Source organism: Motacilla alba, chromosome 2 (genome assembly GCF_015832195.1).
Source record: "Motacilla alba alba isolate MOTALB_02 chromosome 2, Motacilla_alba_V1.0_pri, whole genome shotgun sequence".
In the NCBI taxonomy this organism is placed as follows: domain Eukaryota; kingdom Metazoa; phylum Chordata; class Aves; order Passeriformes; family Motacillidae; genus Motacilla; species Motacilla alba.
In genome coordinates this window covers 63,621,586-63,642,704 of record NC_052017.1, presented here as the reverse complement: position 1 = coordinate 63,642,704, position 21,119 = coordinate 63,621,586, and the positions used below count along the sequence as shown (strand labels likewise).

At 41.4% G+C, this 21,119-nt stretch overlaps 1 protein-coding gene across 2 annotated transcripts in view; it reads left to right on the top strand.

The window, feature by feature from the left end:
• The window catches only part of ATXN1 (ataxin 1), a 338,211-nt gene that overhangs the window by 77,618 nt on the left and 239,474 nt on the right, over positions 1-21,119 (top strand). The window contains exons 1-2 of one of the 2 annotated variants that reach the window (XM_038127010.1): positions 16,603-16,780; positions 17,832-17,980. The exons of the other annotated variant lie outside the window; for it this stretch is intronic. The gene's annotated coding sequence lies outside the window, so the exon portion shown is untranslated. Of the gene's footprint in view, positions 1-16,602; positions 16,781-17,831; positions 17,981-21,119 lie in introns of those variants that run through there. 2 annotated transcript variants of the gene reach the window in all.

The window sequence follows — 21,119 nt, the reverse complement described above, 5'->3', positions numbered from 1 at the left end:
AATTTAGTAGCTAACAAGTAAGTATTGTAAAACATAGTATTAGCGGATTAGATCTGGCAAGAAACAAAACTCCAGACTAGGAACCTGCAGTACCAGAGAGGAGGAAAATCCATTAAACATACACAACAGTAACTCACAATGATAATCTTGTAGAGATGTGTCTGCAAACTGTAACTCAAAAAGCCTAACTAACCCATTTACAGCTTCCAACATCTCAACAGAATACCTTTAGATGCTATTAGCCTATTTTTGTTTTATGTCTCTTTTGTAGTGGCAACTTAACTGTTTTAAAGTGCATCTCTGTGGGAATAGATGGGTTTTATTATGTATGTTTTTGTACTCTAAGAAGGAGAATGATCGATTTTGTTTATGCTCATACTGGTTGTTGTTGTTTGGCTGTGAGACAAGGTTGCTATCAACAGAAGGGATGAAGCATGAGGTAATGACTACAACTTAAATGAGAACACTTGTCATACCTGCTTTTTGCTTGGACTGATCATCAAGTATCAGGGCACAGTCAAATGCCACGTGTGTTTTCTTTCATGTTTACAAACTGGCAAGCTTAATGGAAGGTAAACTTTGACATTTCTTAACAGTTTCCTTTGCCCTTGAAATCCAAGCTACTAGTATTGTGCTACACTATTTAGGATCTACTGAGAGTCAGTGGAACAGTTTTATATGTCTAGTTTGCTTAAGTATTCCCTGACCTGATTCTCCTTTGCTAAGGGTGTATTTTGCTTGTTCCAGTCTTTCTCCACAGTCTCTAAGACCTGGGATTCCTGAAGGCCAGTCCAGCTACCAGATAAAGGCAGTGTTCAATACTTTGGCCTTTTCCATATCCTGTGTCACCAGGTCCCCAGTCTTGCTGAATAATAGGCTCACATTTTCCCTAGCCTTCCTTTTGTCACACATGCAGTTATAGAAGCCCTTCTTGTTGTCTTTGATATCCTTCACCAGATTCAGTTACATTTGGGCTTTGGCGTAACTAACTTTTTCCTGGGTGCTCAGACAATGTCTCCATATTCCTTCCAGTTTATCCTCCACCCTCTGAATGCTTAATTTTTGTGTTTGAGTTGGTCTAGGAGCTATTCTTTTGTCCATACAGGCCTCCTGACATTTTTTTCAAATTGTTGGGAGGTACCTCTTTTGATCTTGGGGGAGATAGATGATCCTTTAATATTATCCAGCTTTCTTAGGCCTTTCTTCCCTCCAATGCCTTATCTCATGGGACTCTTCCAAGCAGATTTTCAAAGAGGTCAAAGTCTGCTTTTCTGAAGTGCCCAGTGTTTTGAGCATGATTTTTGCCCTCCTCTCTGCCCTCAGGATCCTGAACTCCCTCATCTCATAATCTTTTCAGCCAAGGCTGACCTTGACTTTCACATTCCCAATGACTCTCTCCTTGTTGGTGGGCATGAGCAGCAGAAAATTTTTTGTCATTGGCTCTTGTCATTCATGCTCTCTAGAAACCTCCTGGATTGCTCATTGTCCTGATGTGTTGTCCCTCCAGCAGATATTGGGGTGGTATAAGTCTCTCAGGAGGTCCAGGCCTGCAAATGTGATAATGAAGTTGCTTAAACTGTTAGGATAATCCAGTGAGGGAATGGAAAGAACAATACTGATGATACAGAGTATTAATGTTAGTGCAGAACTGTGGAAATACATTCTGTCCTGCATACTGCCTGCTGAAAAGGTTCCTACAAATATCCCATTTTTTACTGGAGACTTATTACCCACACTAGAGTTACTGTCTCCTCGGACCTGTGGCTCAGCTTCATGGGGACCACTTAAACCTGTTCACGTCAGAAAAGAACCTGAATGAACAAAGACTAAATATTTAAACATTTTCAGCCAACTTCACTCATTTTGCCTGAAGCACACTGGCTCCTTCGCAGGTCAGCTTGCTGTAACCTCTGGCAAGGGTGAGAGGCAGCTGGGAAGATCATCATCTTCAGCTGGCATAACTAGGTCTGTAAAAGGACTTCTATCTTTGGCTTTTCTCCACTCTAGACATACTCTGCATATGACTAATTTGTTTTTTAAAAGAAAGCCACAGGACGCTTACCCAAAGAATTCTGCTGCCGCAGCATTCCTACTGAAAGGAAGACTGAGCTATGGTCTTGTCTTGATCAGGGAGGTGAGAAATCTGATGGTGTTTGCAGTTATTGGTCTACACTGGAGTGGAATGGCCAGTCAAGAATTATACAAGGAATGAGAGAAACACTGCTCAGAAATGAGACCTTCAACATTTACTTATACCCCTGAACCTGCCTGAGTCTTGAGCATCGGAATCCTGAGGAAGAGACACAATTTGAAGAAGACAGAAAATAAAAAAGAGCGAGGAAATGCTGTATCAACTGGAGTCTATCAAATGCAAATGTGAGAAGTCAAATGCTTTGAGAAAGGGTCTTAAATTTTTGCTCTTTTCTTTGACTGACAAGCAGTGTCACCAGGAACTAAAAACTTTATTCCTGGACCCATGTGAACCAGAAGTACTAGTTTCTTCTTCTAACTTCTTGGCTAGCTGCAGTTTGCCAAGTTTTACCTAAAGTTCTTATAATTAATATAAATTTTAATTTAGGAAAAAGTTAGACTCTGTTGATGGGACCGTATCACAAGGAGGATTGTTAAAAATAGACTCAACTACGGGAGAACTTCTCATGTTAAAGCAACATCTGGTACTGCTACACCAATTGCTGGATGGACAGGGACTTCCTGAGGAGTCTGCAAAATCTGGTGTAAAAGCTAAACTGCTCTGGCAGAGATCCATGACAAATTGCCAGAGATAAGAAGAGAATCACCCAGGTACGTTCAAGCTCTGCACTCCAGGCAATTGAGTTCAGGGCTCTTGCTTCCAAAATGAACTGTTAAAGAGGAAAACAATCCTTCAGCTTCTGATATCTGTGACAAACTGGGCACATTCTGCCATCCTTGCAGCCATAATCCCCCTCTTTGCTTTTCTGCTTCATCTTTTGTGGATTGTGAATGCCACAGGCCTTAGAAGTTCACTTGCAGGTTTTCCATTGTGCTTCCACCACTGTCACCCCTACATCTTACAAATATAAATGTTTTTACAAGATTTCCATAAATTCTGTATTGTAAACCAAAGAATGGCCTGCCTTTTTTCATAATACAGAAACTAGGTCTTAATTCCACACTGTAAGTCAAACATGCAGAATGGTAACAGCAGGTGAGGAGGTGCCTTAAGACACCCATCAGATGCAGATTTCAGATTATTTCAGAGCTGGAAGTTGCTTTTTAATAGATTCATGTGATGGTACTAAGAACGGATGTTGTTGCAGTTATTAAATACACATTCTATAATAATGGAAAATAAACATAAAAGGGATCTCATGTGAACCCAAGAGCCAATGTGTTATAAGAGCAAGAAATAAAGGGAGAAGCAGTAAGTATTAAGAACCCATAATAACTCAGGCAATTGAGTTGTGCATTTCTGGATGTGTTGGAGATTTTCCACGGATATTTCCTATGGAAAGAATTTATGAATCAAAGCATAAGAGTTGTCCAGGGAAGATTGGTCCCACATGGATACTGTTGCTGTTTTAACTCATCCAAATCTTCAAAACTATTCACTATGAACAGATTGTATTCATAAGTACAGGAAGCATTTGCATTTAGCATAGCTAAATTAGCTGAAGCAGAAATGAACACACACCATGTAATGTTTAACCAGAAAATAGAACAGTTGTATGGTCAGAGTGAGACATTTGGAGGGGGAAGATAGAGCAAGCCAAATTTTGCTCCTGGTTTGGTTTATCATCGGAGTGCAGCAACATTGTTCATAGCAAAACATGCCTGGATTAGTTTGCTTTCAACTTGCATTGGCATTCTTGTCAGTTATTATTTCCTACTTAGGCAGAAAGAAGAGCTGAAACCTCCATTTTTAGCATCATGGAAAATGGCTGAGACCTATTTAGTATATATTTGAGGAAGAAGATGCACCATTTATCATATTTTATTTTAAATAATGCTGCCTGGGTACCAGTACATTTCCTTCTCTCTTTCCTTTTCAAAAACTCCAAAGCAATACCATTCATAGGACAACTTCTGACTCAAGAGCGTGAGGTTACGAACCACCTCAACTCTTGTAGAAGTAAGTAGGGTAAGAAAGGTTTGTGGATACCTTTGTATTCTCAGACATAATTAGCAATTCACATCACTGAAACTTCAGATGTAAAAAAAAAAAAAAAGGACCTGGAGTTTTCTTTTAATTATCTTTGCTGGAATAAAAGTTTTGCACGCAGCTTGTCTGTATTAGAAAGATTGTACATCTTTAAGTTTATTAGATAACACACCTACACTTGCAAGAAGATTAAGGATGGACAGAAATGTTACCAAAGTTTCATAATGCTTATGCAAATACTTTTCATCTAGAAATATCCTGAGTGCTAGGATCCCTTTTGCTTCCCAGCTTCATCCTGGACAGACTCAGTGAAACACATCACATTTATTACCAAACCTTTGGAAATGCAAATATACCTCAGCTTAGAATTTTAGGAGTTAAACTCAACTTGTTTAGTTTGTTTGAAACAGTATTCCCATGATTAGAAAGTTTACTGTTTGTTGTCAATCGATGCAGAGGACTGCGCTGAAAGGTTCAAGGTTGAAGTCTTCCTGGGGTAGAAGCAAATGTATCTGATGCTGTCTAGCTCTGGTGGGTGTGTCAGTCACATTTTTAATACACCATTTGTCCAACACTGGGATTTTTCACTTAAGACTGAATACACCACAGATTTTACTGGCCAGGTAATCTTGAACCGTCTGGAGCTATATGGATCCAAGCATATGCTAATGCCATGTTAAGAGGAGTCAGGGGTATATCCCTACCCTGGTTCCTCCCTTCCTACAATCCCTCTTGCTCTTTGATTTTCATGTCCACCATGTGAACTACAAGAGAGTGGATGTGCCCAGTTCCCCTTGATCTGGAAACAAGGTGGTTGGGTCTGAAAGGAGCACTGCGGAGTGTGCTCCCACAGTCTCCACCACCTCGAGTTCAGTGGGGCTTTTCGCTGTGAGGTTCTTGCATGCTGATGCAGCATCATGGGGTGTTTACTGCTGTCTCAATATGTTCTCTAAGACATGGGATATCATCCAGTTCCTCTGGTTTCTCACTCCAGCATCTCTCCAAGAGGAAAAAGTGAAAGCCTGATATGGCGCTATTCAATTATTCTTACTGTACAAGGTACAAGCAAAACATCTACCGTTAATAACGGATGTTTTAAAACCATAAACTCCTTGTCCATATTCTTTAACAGTTGTAGAAGAAAGTTGATCTTTCCCGAAACTATTGAAGCAGATGGGAGCAGTGTGAATGCCAGAATAACCCTACAAATTCTACTAACATGAAACAGTTTTGGACAGTTCAGGACATCTGGAGTGAATATGGGAGAGGGAAATGAAAAATTTCTTGAATGTACTTAAAGGCTGAAATAGAATTACAGTGGCACAGACATGCAGAAACTGAATGAAATACACACATGGATATGGCAGAAGGCTTAAAAGGAAGTCAGCCTGCTAGGAGCAGAACTATTTTTAGTCTCCTAATGAAGAAAGCAGCTGTATTTGAGAAAGTCAGTCACTCACTGCTTGGAAAATCAGCTGGAGCTCTCTCTGGGTCCTGGTGTTCTGGTTGTGAGAGGAAAATCTTATGTGTAAGCTCTTTCAGCCCTGGAGAACCTTAAATGGCAGTCATCTTGGCTTTTGAAGCACAGTTGGGAGCTTCTTGGGAACAGATTCACAGACTTCTGTCGGAGTCCATGGTCACTCTGTGGTGTTCAACCATTCTTGGAATGAGCATTTCTTCAGGAGACAGCAAGAGTCTGGCAAAGTGCTCTGAGATGTGCAGTGAATATAACATTGAGTTCTGCCTTTTTTTTTCTTTTTTTTTTTTTTTTATGTGCTGTGCAGCTTGTTTTACAATGTTTATTTCCATTCCTAATTTCCCCAAAGCTTTGCTGGGGTGCATAAGCCTGTCTAGTTTGTTGTAAAAGCCCTGTTTTCTTATCTGTGTAGTGCTTGTGTTAGGTATGGGAATGGAAGAGAGCCACTTTATTTTACTTCTCTAGTGAAACTTGAATTGAGAAAAATTGTGTTGCTGATCTTAATGTACCATCTTCTTTGTATAGCCTAAGCCCTTTTGTAAGTTTCTTTGATATAAAAGAGAGATGTCTTTTTCTGTCAATATTGCTGAGTTAAACAATCAAAGCGAGTTATGTGTGTCCTGGCTGTGACAAGAATGGACAATAGTTATCGCCATGTCAAAATCATCAAATGTGCTTGCTGGAAGTAGAAGAGACAACTTGATTTTTCTGCTGACTTGAGGAACCATTTTTGAACTAGTTACAGTAGATGCATCATAAGAGGATGAATTGAGAGAAAAGGGATTTTAGCTTCAAGCCAGTGTTGGGGAAGCCTGACCACAGCCATTTGCTTGAGATGGCCTGGCATTTTTCAGTGAGAGGGTGAGATTAGTGAGGAGGGAGTCTTGGGTTTGGAAACCTGCTCCTGCAATTGGTCAGTCATTTTCAGTCAATGGTCACCTGCCCAAACCATCAGGAACTGAACAAGATCTCAAAGGTGGGAGGAAGGCAGAATGTGGAAGAAGAAATGCCATGAAGAGGAAGCAGGAACCTGGACTTCACGGGTATCCCTGCCCCTGGGCAGATTTACCAGGCTTCTTCAGTCCAGCTCCCAACCTTGCACTTGGTTTCTTTAGAAATATATTTTTTTCTTGTCTGTTACACAGTGGGGAACCATCTACGTGAATCCTCAGAAATTGGAAGGAGGGAAGGGGTTGTATGCACCTGATCTTCTTTTGTAGTAAGACTGTAGTCTGGGGAAGAAGTCAGTGCTCTCAGCCTCTTCCCATTTGCTTGTCACCTGCCAAGTGTTTGCAGAAGACTGTCCCACTTTGATTCCTGGCACAGTTTCTTGTCCCTATATCTCCTTCTGCTTGAGCAATATAGTTTTAGAAAACAACCTCAAAGTATTGAAAAGTGGGAAGATCATTGACTGAATTGTAAAAGGGGCAATAACGTGAGTATTTATTCTGGCATCAATCAGGCAGCTTGGGGACAGTGACCAGCAGCTAGAGAGGGAGCAGGAGCCTCCTTGCCCAACTCAAGGGCAGTCAGTGCCACAGGTCTGACCACAGCGTGCTTTCTGACACAAATATCTGAAGTTCTTAGATGGTTTCAGTAGAGCCTGTTTTGCATAAACCATTTCTATTTTCCCATTACTCATATGTCCCTTTGTTAATAATATAATGTAAATAATTCTGTGCTGGATTTGGCATTCATTTAAACAGGTGTAACACTAAAGCAGTCGTAATTGGTTTCGGTGTTCCCAGCCTTCTCTCCGGCTGCAGTTTCCAAAGGAGTTTACTTGTTTTTGCTTTTGAAGGTTTGTTATTACCATAATTCACTCATCAGTCTGCTGCTTTTCATGTTAATTCACTTTTATAACCTGGTAGGAGGCAAGATGAAATGTTTTAGGCTGCATCCTAAGGTTATTCTTTGAATGGCCGGTGTTTTAAATGGTTGGGATGGGCATTGGCAAAAAGAGGTTTGTGATATTTACAGTCTTCAGGAATCTGTGTAAAAGTAAAAAAATGCTTGTCCTGGCTCTGTATAAATACCACATCCAAAGCACACCTGTCTTCTGCCATGTGGGCCAGCTAATTGGTTTTTGATCTATTTTTACTGTTCTTAGCTGAAAGGCAATTTTTTTGTTAAATTCCACAGAAAGCTCTAGAGCTGTTTTTGGGGTTTATTGCTGTGAAAAATAGCCGTGGTTCTGTTTTTTTAAAAAGCATTCTCAAAGAATAATTACAATAATTGAGAATGCTCCTTAAAAAAACCCCAAAAGCATGTACATTTTTCATAGCTACACATCTCTAAAATGTCTTTGTGGGTTTCTTCACATATTCAGGAAACTTTTAAAAATAAAAAGGAGCAAATCTATCTCGGAGCTTGGCAACAGCTGAAGTTTATATTTCACAAGTATCTGAAAATGGGTTCCTCCCCATTTACAGACACAGATGCCAAAGTTTTAAACTGACAGTGCAAAGTTTATATTGCAAGCTTTGTAAAGGCGCAAAGCAGCATTTTTCTGCTCTCTGCCAGTCCTGCACTTATGCATGGCTGGGATGAGGCCTTGTTGGACAGTGATTATGATTGTTGTTTATGAATTCCTGGCCTTGCGGTCGTGCAGAGCAGCAAGTCGGCATTGTTGAATAGGGAACTGTAGACATGAAAATAGCAAAAAGGTTGCCCCTGCTGCTAAACTTTTGGCAGTATTTTGTATTCAATTCTTGTCTGTATTAAAACACAGAATGTAGTGAATGGGCCAAACCCTGAAATCCTTATTTGGTTATTACGAAAAGAGAGAGAGAAAAGGCTGTGATTCATTAGGAGAGAGATGAATAAGAGACTGCAGAGAAGGTCTGTGCAAGGTAGCTCAGAAATTTAATTTCTCTTGTGTTACAGCTCAGTAAAACAAGAGCTGTCCGAGCACAGCAAATGGGGGCTCTGTCAGAAGTAATGCTTTAAATTGTCCTCATGCTGAGGCAAACAGAGGGGTGATGTAAGGAGATGCCTGCTGCTTATGTGATATGTCTAAGCATGTGTCTGCAGGGTCAATTGGAAAAGCTGCGTAAATTCATGCCCCTGCAAAGATGTCTCAGGTGGAAATCATTGCATGGGATGCTCCTTAAACCAACTATTTCAAAAGATTAATTCAGAGATTTTTGTAATTTTTGTTGTTGTTGTTGTTGTTACCGGGAGCGCAAAATACCTGTTACCTATTATTTCAAACAAAAGGGGTACAGGAGAGGGAACAAAACCTGCTGCTCCAGCAGCAGAGCAGTTACTAAATGGCAGGTCATTAATCCCACTTCAGTATATTGCTGGGAGCAGCAGGAGTTACAGATGTTTGATTGCATCATCACAGTATAGTCTCTGATGATGGTGGTTTGGGTTGGTGTAATCCCACAGAAATTACACTTTGGCTTCAGTGCTTTGGCCTGCCTGAGCATGACTGATCGTTATCTGCTCTTCAAGATTAGCTGAAAGTGCCTAGCTAAATGCTCTGAACTTTGTGACAGAAGAGAATGAATTTGGGGGCCAGGTCTGTGAAAATGATGTACAAAAAAGGCTGCTGTGTTTATTCCCTTGTTTTCCCCGGCATAAATGGAAAAATGAGAGCAGTGCACAGCTCAGCCTGTCTGCTTGGGATACATTCAGCTACTTAACTCCTGGCACAGGCCACTACAACCATGGTAGTCTGCATGTCAGCAAAGGCCAGAGGGTGTTGTAAATAATATTGGGATGCAAGTTCTTGTTCCCTTCTACCCGCTTTTTAAATCAGATGCTGAATGAGTTGCACGTGCAGGTTTGTGAGGGGGGGTGGTTCAGCTGCTCTGCCTCACACTCCCCAGCCCTTCCTGATCTTGTGTCCCAGAGAATCTCGAAGATAATTTTAGTAAAAGGCTGTTCTGGGTGCCCTTTGGCTCATCTATTTACAAAGTCACAAAGTCTCTTCTCATTATTTTTCAGGGATCAGAGGGGACAAAAGTTTAAACATTAGCTCAGTTATTTAAACCCTGTGGCAATGCCAGTCTGCTTGGCACATAGTGTTGAATCTAGTGATAAGATATTCAACCGACTGATGACCCTCGCAGCATTGTAAGAAATATGCTGATTAATTCTCTGCAAGGGATAGGAGGGACAAAGCGTTTTCTATGTTTTATGACAATTGCTAGTCAAAAAATCTGCCAAAAACCTGGGCTTAGAGATCTATGCTGTTGCCCTCCAGCAAACCCTGATTTCCCAGAGTCTTCTAGAGTATTCCTGGATAAGCAGTACTGCAGATGAACAACAAAATTAAAAACCAGTTCCCCAGTAAAAGCTTTGTGCCTGAAAATATTTTCTGGGATATAATTACGGTTTTGTCCACTAGATGGCTTTTCTCCCCCTGCCTGCGACTTGATAGAGCAATTGGAATCAACCAAATGTAGTCTATCTAAAATGATATTACTTATAGCTGAATCAGATATTTGTTGCACTTTGGTCAATGTTTTCTCTTTACATAGAGCGTGCAGGGCATATATATCCTGTGATGTAAATTTTCGTTGGTGGAACAAATCCTCTGTACATTGGCACAGAGAAAAATGCAAGTTGTTTTACCAAATTGTTTGCCAACAAACAATGTTTGCTTATTATATGAAATTATCAAAGGCCACGGGGCACATTCTGTGGTTATTAAGTCTCTAGCAGTGACACTGAAAAATAATGTGAAATCTTTTGGACCTTGTTTCGGTTTGATTGAGAGTTTTTAGGAATCAGAGGAGTTCCTCCCCTTACCCACCCAGTTTGTAGTATAATATTAATTAAGGATGTTTGGAAGCAAATTTAGGTTCTGCAGTCATTATAATTAAGTAGGACAGATGGACAGAACTCTGTATGATGTGGCTTAAGCCAAATCAAATGGCTTGCCAAAAAAAAAAAACCAAAAACTGTGCTATTTACATTGAGAAAAGTCTCAGTTTTAGCATGGGTGAGATAGTGGTCAAGAGAAGAGTACCCTGAATTAGTAAAATATGTGGTATTCAGGTTATAACAGAACTGTAATAACACATCCCAACAAGTATTTTATTATTACAATATTTACTCTCTTAAAAAAAATAACATGGTAAAGTTAAAAGTCATCACCAGGCTGATGTTCACCATTTCACTGAAGAAAATAAAAGAGGATTGGTATGATTTTATATTAAAAAATTGTGCTCGAGAAACATAGTTATACCAACGAGTCTGATGCGGGTAAACACACACTAGATGAAGATGAGTGAACCAGCATTTGGGATCTGGGGGATTTCTGCAAGGAAGGCACAGCAGGAGCCTGCTTGGAGATGCAGTTCCTGCGTTACAGCTAGTGAGTATTTATTCAGTGGGAAACTCTCATTTTTAGCTGTTGAACCAGAGCAGGTCCTTTTTTTTCCCTGTCAACTTCCTGATAGTCACGGGAGGAAAAAAGAAGTAGTGTTCTCATTTCAGCATCCCTTGTCCTCCTCCTTGCTTCTCTGGAAGATGAAGCAAGCAAGCTATTTCTGTTACTCATCTTTTCCTTCAGCATCCTTCTTTCAGGATCTTTCTCTCTTGTGAATCATTCCAGCACCCATTTCTGTCCCCATTACCAGCCTTTTAAAGCTTCACCTTAGGGGGTTGTTGGGTTTTCCCTGCTGGAGAATAGGCTGGGATCTTGGTAATCTCCATCAGTAGGTCCTAGCTGGTAGCATCGGGATGGAGGAGCAGAACAACCACTGCAGTTATTTCTCTGGAAAAACTTCCTGTATTCAGGAAGCCAATGTTGCTACAGTTTGCATTCAGTTTAAGCTGGGGAAGGCAGTTTTTGCTGCCTTGAAGTTTGTTTTCTCTTTTTCTTAACAGAAGCTTAGATTATGTGAGGATCCATGACTGAGACCAGTGTACACACTTGCCAGGGAAATCTTGTAACTGCAAAACATATGAGTGGATTTTTAAGCCCCATTTGACTAATACTAGAAGGATTAGCGTGCTATTTTGTTTGATGCCAACACAAGAAAAACATCATGTGCTTTGAACTGAAGGGTTACATTTACTTGGGTGGTGCTAAGCTGAGGTGATGCAAGTCATTGCGTTAAAAGCCCTGGTATGCTCATGGCCCTGGGTCATGGAGATCTTCAGGCTGAGCCAGCAATTGTGCTACCTGTCATGAATGAATGGAGTGCAGGAGCAGCTCTTTGGCTCCGAGGGAGCTGACATTGTGAGTGCAGGAAGTGTGAAACCCTTGTTAATCCAGTGGCGGTCAGCTAAGCACTCTGGTGGGGGTAACACACAAGCTTAGAACTTTGAGCCTCCAAGCTACCTTGTGCTTCCAGTTGCAGCAGTATAAATCCATTGACTCCCTGAGCATTCCTACGCCAGCCTTATTCCAGTGCTCCCGATCGCACAGTTGAGGCAACTTAAGGGAGGGGAGAGAGAGAGAGGTGAACAGAACAAAACTGTACTCTGCAATTTTACTACGCATGCTTTCAACCATTTGGCTTGGTAGAGAATGTTCTTTCTGGCCACCAAGAACTGTGAGGCCCCAGTGAACCCTCAGCAGCACTTCTGCAGGCACATCAGTCAGTACTGATGTGGAAGCCCTTCCCTAGCATGTCAGTAGGTGTGTGCCACTGAACACGCACTAGTAACAATCCCGTTTTTTAACTTCGCCCTACTCCTGTCTAGCTATCTGCTGATCATAGCCAGAAGAGACCTTGTGAAATCCTCCAAGCCTAACTTGAGCAGTCCAGAAACCATATTAAAAATAATTTAATGGAAGAAAAGCTTTAGCTCAGTTTAAAAATTGTCTGGGAGGTGGTGCGTGGGGTTACTGTCCCTGACACAGTGGGTATCTGGAACGCTGTGAGGCCACAGCTTTTGCCAAGTGCAAAGGTAATTGGGAAGAGCCAGGTCATGCTAGTCTTCAAACTTACTGCAGCAGCAGATGCAAGAGGCAATAAATAATAGCTTAGCACTCAGTCTTACCTGTGCTGATCTTAGAGAACTTGGCATAAGGAAGTAGAGGTTGACCGAAGTCACCTTTAATCCATCTTCAATCTTAGCATTTGCCAAAGATCTCCTTCAACCGGTGCCAGTTTACTGAAATTCTGTAGCACTTGTTCCTAAAAAATCCGAAATTCAGTCACAGCAAGTGCTCAGCTGGAGGCAGGCAGGTCATGCATAAACCAGCTATGCTAGCTCACAGTTCTTGTGTTCCACTGTGCACCCCTGTAAAGACCATGCTGAGGTCCTTTCAACTTCTTCACTGGGCCTTTGATCTCTTCCAGCTTTGTGCATTCCTCTTTCAAAGAAAAATGGTTTTTACCACCAAGGAAATATGTAAAAGAGATGTTACTAACTCAAACACCTTCACTCTGTAAAGGAAATGTAGATTCAATTCCTTTTGTACGTCTGCTATGAAAGGTGAGGGAAAACATAGAAAGCCAATAAAAAATAATTGGTGACACCAGAGCAAGAAGATGTGCATGTCACAGATAATAAATTTGGCTCTGCACTGAACATAAAAGGGTTTTCCAAAGTTTTTGCCTGTCTTTTCAATTCAGGTAGGGGTTTACAACGTTGAAAATAGCTGTCCAAGTTTGATCTCAGGTTGGCCCAAACATGGAATGACTCTGCTGACCTGTCCAAGCACAGGACATTGGTCAGGCCTCAGGATTGATTTTTTCTCTGAGTAATCCCAGAGACCATCTCTTCAGGCAAAGATTTCAAACACATAGGACTTGCTGTGGCTGCCCTTCAGTATTGGATCGGCTTCATCAACACAGTATCACCTTGCTGTTGTATCTTTCCTTTTAACCCTGCTGAAAGATTACAGTGTTTGTTCTCTGGGTTTGATGTGATCTAGTTTTGCTTACACCCTAATGATCAACCATGAAAAAACGGAGTGACATATACTTGTTATGAATTAGTAAATGCTGTTAGTTAAGCTTTTGAACGTGTGTTTAATTTTCAGGTGGATGCCTAATTACTCTGTGACCTGTTTAGCATTGGAGACTCATTCCTTTCAAAGACTGGAGAAAAAAAAAAAGATGTTACATCCAAGCTGAAATTAAAAACACAAAGGATTTTTTTTCTGTATCACTTTAAAAAGATTTCTGAACAAATTTGTTTTCAAAGTAGTTTGCTCTCAGTCCTAAAATGACAACTGCCAGCAGCTGGCTGGGCTAGTCTGAAAAGTAATAAAACGCACATGACCAAAAATTGTACAATACTGAGACCATTTGTAACTACAGCTAGAGTTATTTGTCATTCTGGAAAAAAAAGTGAAGTGTCTGGGGGTTTTCTTTGTTACAGTTTTTCTTAAAAGGGATTTTTTTTCCAGAGGCAGCAGCAGAAGGGATTTCTGTTGGTTACTTTTCTTTCAAAGCTTAGTGATAACAAACAAGCAATGCAATTTTGGCAGGAAAGTATCGCATCCCATGTTAGAGAATAAATTGTTCCCTTGATGATGTACTGAGTGATAACCCTTCTCAGATTTATGGATTTTTCTGTGTATTTGCATAGAAAGTCATTACAGCACCCTTTTAGCTGATAACAGTAGCACATCGTGGCATGTTTCTGCATATCTTACAACTCGCCGAAACAAGCTATTGACCAGGTAGGTCACTTCCAGTGGAGCAGTCAGTCATTTTGTGCACTCCTTCTCGGATGGAAGATAAGCCTTTTTGCTAGTCTTCAAGGTCCTGTCTCCCCTCTCTCTTTGCATAGAGTACAGTACCTTCAGAAATCTCTCTCTTCTTTTTGTTTAAGGTTTCTAGTCTGAGACATCACAGGGAAAGAAAGAGAAGAAGGAAAAAGCACAGCTTTTTAAATGGAGGAAAGTCATTCCTGTTTCTTGCCAGTTTCAAAAAAAAGCAATGCTTGTCCAGCTCTGCTGTTTCAGCGCTGATTTCAGTGCTAAAAATGATGCACGCCTGTTATATTGGAGTGGATTTCTCCAGAGAGCATATTTTCATTCAGATTCATGTAACTATTGACCAGGAACAAGGTTAAATTGAGCCTGTTTAAAAATTAACCCGTTTTAAAAAATGAATTACATAACGCTGTGGCACTCTTCAGGCAATCCTTTAGCTTTCTAGCATCAAGTCATCTCTGATGGTGTGCAGGCTTCTTTTAAAGGCAAAGTGTTCCCAGCACTTTCTATGCCTGGAGAGTTCTGTGCTGTTGCTTGGAACTGGTAATTCTCTGATGGTCTTTATATTGTTGTAGTGTGGAAATGAATATGCACACTCACTTCTGCATTTATTTTCCTGGACACCATTTTTCAAAAATATACATTTAAATGTGCCTGTTCTTAATTCCGTGCCCCTGAAACAGCTCAAGCACGTTGATACAGGAATACAGGGATACAGGAAAATGCAGGAAACCGTAAGTGCTTTAGGAATCCTCTCTGTCAACACAGCTACCTTCAAGGCTGTGTTTTGACTGTCAGAGCAGGGGCAGGTGACGGAAGCACGTTAGGAAGCAATAATCCAAAGCTCATAGTAAATTTAAATCCCCTGGTTCAGAATCAGCTGTGATTCTTTCTGTCAGGAAAACAGAGCTCAGTAAAGGTTAGATCTCTTCTCCTACTGTATTTGCATTCGGGTTAATGTTTAAACCGTGCCGGTGGCTGTGTCCAGGAGAACAGTGGGTGCTTGTACAGCTAGAAAGGGCGAGAGGCTGGGTGTGTGGGAGCCCGCCCGTCAGCCGTGCGAGCCCGGCGACCACCTTGGCTGCAGCCGGCCCCAGCCCCGGCGCCCTGCGAGCTCCCGGCTCCCCGCCTGCACCGGCTCGCTCATTGGTCGCAGCTATCGCCCTCCTCGCAGCCGCTGCTGCTGACAGGGTATCTCTCCTCGGCTGAGATTACTGCGTATGACCTACTTTGAAAATGGTGTGAACCAAGGTTCACAAATTGTCTTGGAAGGGTGCCACGAGGTTGGTGTGCAAACATGCGCGGTCTGGGAGGCTTCTGGCGGAGCAGAACTGGCTGTCTCCCTGTCCTTCCAGATGCAGCCCGCGTTCCTTTGCCAGCCCCGGCTTCACAATCCATCTTTGTGCTCTCGAGTGCGGCGTATTGATTTCCCGGGCAGGCCTGCTAGGTTAGAGAGCCTCTGGCCAGTAAGTCCTCCATGCCTTTTTGCTCTCAAAACAGCTGAAGTAGTAATAAAGATGAATAAAGGGTTTCAGGCTGAGCTGTCAGCTGAAGCCTAGCAGTAGTAGTAGTAGTAGTTGTAGTAAAAGCAGTAGTAGTGGTATCAGAATACAAGTCACAAAGGAGAGCTAAGCAGTGACATTTTATTTATACGGTTCATCTGTTTACTCTAATCCGATTGTTTATAGTGTAATGTAAACTTACAATTACCAAAGCTGCTTTCCCTGCCAGATGAACAGTTTAACCTGTATGCCATTCCAAAATACTGATAGAGGAGAAAATTCCACAGAAAGGAACAGCCTGGAGAATTGCAGTCTCAAAGCTGTATGGGTCTAGGATTTTTTTTTTTTTCTTCATTGTCTCCCTTATATAAGATCTGTGCTGCAGAGGAAAGTTTCCACAGACTCAGAAAGATCATACACAGTTTCAAATCTACTTGAAAGATAAGGTCTTTTTTTTTTTTTTTTTAATCCCCTCCCCAAGGCTAATATATTACATACCTACTCAGCACAGGGCTGCCTGTTATCTGATGAGATAATTAGCGTCAGACACGAGAAGAAGCGTATGTACTTTTAAAAGGAGCATTACTGAACGTTCACAGAGAGAGTTAAAGAGCACACTTATCAGAGCTTTTCCAGGCAGAAGACTTGTGCTAGTATTTGACTTTGGGTCAAGAAGTCCTTTAATAAATTAGCAATGCAAATGTGTTTTACTTTATACATGTGGAATTTAAGTGTTCGGGACAGCCACAATAGAGCACTTTGGGGCTTTTTACAGATTTAATGTGGGCCAAGAGTTCTAACTCAGACTCTGAGTATTTTTTGTTTGTTTGTTTTATCCTCTGTAAAGACATCTGTTCTGCATGGCTCTCCATCTTGGCTGCAGTTCAATTTTCACTGACTTCCATGAGCTCCATTATGAAACCCAAGTGCAATCCTCTCTTTGCACCAGGACCAGCCTGTGACTCCTGAACAGACCTGCAGCTTACAAATGTCCTCAGCCACCCCTCCCGAAGCACATGGCTATGGTGAGCAGCCACCACCTTGAGGAAAGTACACCTCATCCTCCAGCTTGCCCCTCCTCTGCCGATTGAGTCACAAGCCCTTGAAGCCATGCTTTAGAGTACTTTAAAAATAGAGAAAGCTGAGACAAACCACTAAAAGCTGAACAACCACTGATGCTTACCCTACGTGAGGTGGTCTTTGCCAGTTGTTAAACAGCTTAACAGATCCATTGATCCATGGTTATTGAAAGGGAAGAGGCAGGACCTGAAATGAGAACTTGACATCTGACATTTGTCGGTTTTGTTTTTGAAGCAGCTGGCCCAAAGGCAGGAGCTCTTGTCCGAGCATGCCTGATGGATCTGCTGCAGCAAACCCTTCTGGCCTGACAGTTGTAATAATAAATCCCATAAATGAGCTGACATTTTGGCCTGGCAGGGCCTTTCATAAGCCTCAGCTGGGAGCAATTATTTAATGAAAAATTTTAGTAGATTAATAGTTTGCCCATGAGTTTGTAGCATAGAAGGCACTGCGTTGTTTTTAGTAATGGTTGTTTTCTTTTAATAGCATGTGTGGAGCTTTCTGGGGGATGTGGCAGTGTTCCTCACCTAAAAAAGCGGGGATGGGACTCTTGAGAAATGTGCGGGTGTCCTTGGTACTTTCATCATTTGGTGTACTGTGCAAGGTGTGATGGCAAGCAGGGGAAACTGAACCCAAAGCAGGGGTTCAGTTCTGGTCCCTGTAAACAGGAGAAGGAGAAGCATTTTCAGCCTAGCCCAAAGGGAACAGAGGTTGTAGCAGATAGTAGCATCAACTGCATGGGAAATACTTCTCCTCAGAATATTTTTCCAATTAATTTCAAGGGAAGAAATGGTCACTGATGCAGGGAGGAGGAAAATCCTTCCCACTTCATAAGTCTCGTTAGTCTGATGGAACTATCTAATGCATCAGCTCGTCATGCTTTGCTGTTTAAGCAATCAGCCATTCTGTTGAAGGAGCAGATTGTAAAAAGCATGTGGTTGGAGTGGTACAAAGCAGGCCAACCCAGCATTTCTTTTGTGTTGCCTATTGTTTTAGAAAACTTTTTGGAGTAACAGAACAGATCAGGGAGACAGAAATACATCTGCTGCCAGGCATGCTCAGCCTTCAGTTCCTGCTCTTCTGTCTCCTCCCAGTTCCTCCCAGAAATGAAAGAAGGCTTGAGCAGAAGACCTGCAAGACAGTCAGTGAGTACCAGTGTTGGAAATGTGTTGCCTAACACAGACATGGATGCAAAGTACTGCAATGTACCTTGCCACTGCCAGATGTCTACTCATCTGATGTTGCAGAAGGAGCTTAATATTGCTTTATATACCTCAGCTGACACTACTCACCTTGTCACATCTTTTGTATGAGGTGTTTTGTTTCACAGCCTCTGCTGAAACATCTTTAGGTACTCAAGCTAAATTAGCAGAAGAAACATAACACGGTCATTCCATGTTTGAGCAAATGGACATGGAAATGGGGTATTTGGGGCTTCAGTAAATGGACGTTGTGATACTCTCCTTTGACTTGAATCTTCCATCTAATCTTCCAGCTAATGTGTGGTCTGGTAAGCTTCATTCATGGATCAGTCTTTCAAAGAGTGAGATCCTACAGCTACCTCCCAAACTTTAGCTGAGCTCTGCTAATCAAGTTGACAAAAATTAATCTCTAGCATCAGCTGTGAGGCAGCCAGGAATTTGATCCCCATGACTGAAGTTTCAGGGTAGCGCAGCATACTGTTACTGCCCTTGTAGCTTTTGCCAGTGAAAAATGGTAGTGCATAATTTTTTATTGAATCACTCTTGATATTTGATACTGTAGATCATCAAATGCTGCTAACATGTATGGAGGAACTGTGCATATCAGAGGAAGCTCCTTGAAAGCATCCTCTTCCTTCTCCTAAGGTGGAGCTAGAGGAGTAACAAGGAGCAGTTGTTTTCCTGTTTCCAAACTCCTCATCTCTGGAAGCTGACAAAGCTTCTTCCATACACATGTGAAACCATTGGAGAGCTGAGGAGATCACGTGGTGAATTATAGTGCCTGCTTTTCTGTAGATGTTATCTAAGTTTTCATATTCATTATTGCAAGCATAATTATTGCCTTCCCCTAGTTATCTCAGTAGCCATCTGAAGCTGACATTGCACTGTAGAGCAAGTGGCCAGAAGTGAACCAAACAAGTCGAAGATATCAGTTGTGTTAACCAGCTGTATCAGTGTTGTTTGAAAATGACATGTAAATCAAATTGATTATGCTAGCTAAAGACCATCTTATTTGCAAATACAAAATCAATTCCTAAAAGATTTAAGCTTAAACCAAACCAGACATGATTTTGCACTGAAATATGAGAATGCCCGTGTCTTCTACACTGGTTTAACCAGAGTGGATTTAAAATTATGCCTTTAGAAAAACCAGGATACTTTTTCCTAGCAGTTTAGACCTAGATGATGACTGTAGAAGCAGGACTGCTTTGAAATTCTTCCTTTCATAACTATTCCAGGTGCTGAGGGCCTTTGTTAGACATTTGTTGCACCTCTGTGAACTTTTGGACTTTAGTGTTTACCTGCAGAATATGCACAGAAGTAGGAAAACTTCATCTCCATTTCACAAGGACCAGACTGTTGTCTTTGCTCTGATGAGTGCAGTGCAGCTGTGATGGTCCACATAAAATGATAACTGCATTTGCAATCACATGCTTGGAAAACTGGAACAAATGGGAGCAGACTGTTTACCATGCACACATTGCCATGCACACATTGCCATGGGTCTGTTCATAAACATCTCCCCATTTTTGCCTTCTCTGCTATGCATGGAGGTTCTGCTTCATTGCATGGAGTCTTGAGTAGGTTTTTAAACTTGATCCTGGAAGGCTTTGAAGGAAATGGCCTTCTTTGTTTCTGAGATTGGGCCGCCCTTTATGATCATGATAGCACATGAGTGCATTTCACAGAAGCAATGAAACTGTCAATCAAAAGAAGGAAGCTTCTGGACACAGGACCTTCCCAGAAGTTTCACCTAGACTGAGGAATTCCTGAAATGAATAAGATGTCTGTAGACATCATCGCTTTCTGAAAATGTCAAACTTCCTCTGTAAGTTATAGAAACACACAAGTGCAAATGTAGCCCCTACAGATTTAATCAAGCTCTTTCTCCTGTGGGGTGCTAAGGAAGGAAAAGTGGGAGAAATTATTGTTGCTATTTTTACATGCTTGGGAGCTGCTAAGCGATTATAATAATGGGAGTCATAAATTACTTCACCAATGCATTTGGAGATGAGACAGTGAACTGACTCCTCAGAGGAATACAAGATATGTAATCTGAATGGCAGATGCTGCAAAGGAGAGGGCTCAGGCACTGAGAAAGGAAAACTATGGGTGAAACTGGATATCTGTTCTGTTCCCCTGCTTTAATTTGTTTGTGTTGCAAGCAAAGCAGGCTCTGCATTTGCAATCTGCAAGTTTAGTGAAAGTCTTTGCACCTGCTACCTGAAGGATGGTTCAGCAAAAGAAATTCAAAAGTTTATTCAGTGGATTCTTTTTTCCTTTTGCTGTTCCCAAAAAAAGAAGCTCATTCATATGCACTTGACAGTGAGAGGTAAATTTTCTGTGCAGCACAAGGTGACTTAACCACATGATTCTCAGGAACAGTAGCAGGAATGCTGCAGCAAAATCCTCATGCCAAGGCATGTGAAAACATCAGTAGACAAATCCACTGCCCTGTGGCCATGGGAATCCTGATCAATGAATTTTGTTCGAAGTGCTGAAACAGATAAAATCCACGACACAAATCTCCTGTCTGCAGCACTGTGATTCTCTGTCTTTGAGATTCTGTGCAGACTTCTTCCTGGTGCATTGCATTAATATTAAATTAACAACACGCTACTCACATGGAACTTACATTCTAAAAAAAGCTCACATTATGCTGTAAGCCTTTATTACAAAATAATAGCAGTCATGAGGGTAAAGTTTGTTCATACAGTTTTCTATAGAACATCTGTACATTTTTTATGGAGGATAAAAGCTACGTTCCACGTGTAGCTTAGTCATACAAATATAGATAGATAATGAGTAGTTTATTGAATTTCCTTTTAGATTTTACCATTCACTTATATAAAGCATACAAAACATACCAGATTTTTGTAAGTGGTACTTGCTTTTCAGAAACTCAAATTTCTCTGTCAGTGTTCTGCAGGGGATGTGACCTGATATGAAAAGGACCTATTCCTCTAGGATTTAGCTTTTAGCTAGAGGCATAAATCAGAGAGTCTCTGAAGTAGATTGTAATCCACACTGGAGACAATAAAGAGAAATCACTAGGTCCATATGGAGCAGGACCTTGAAAAGC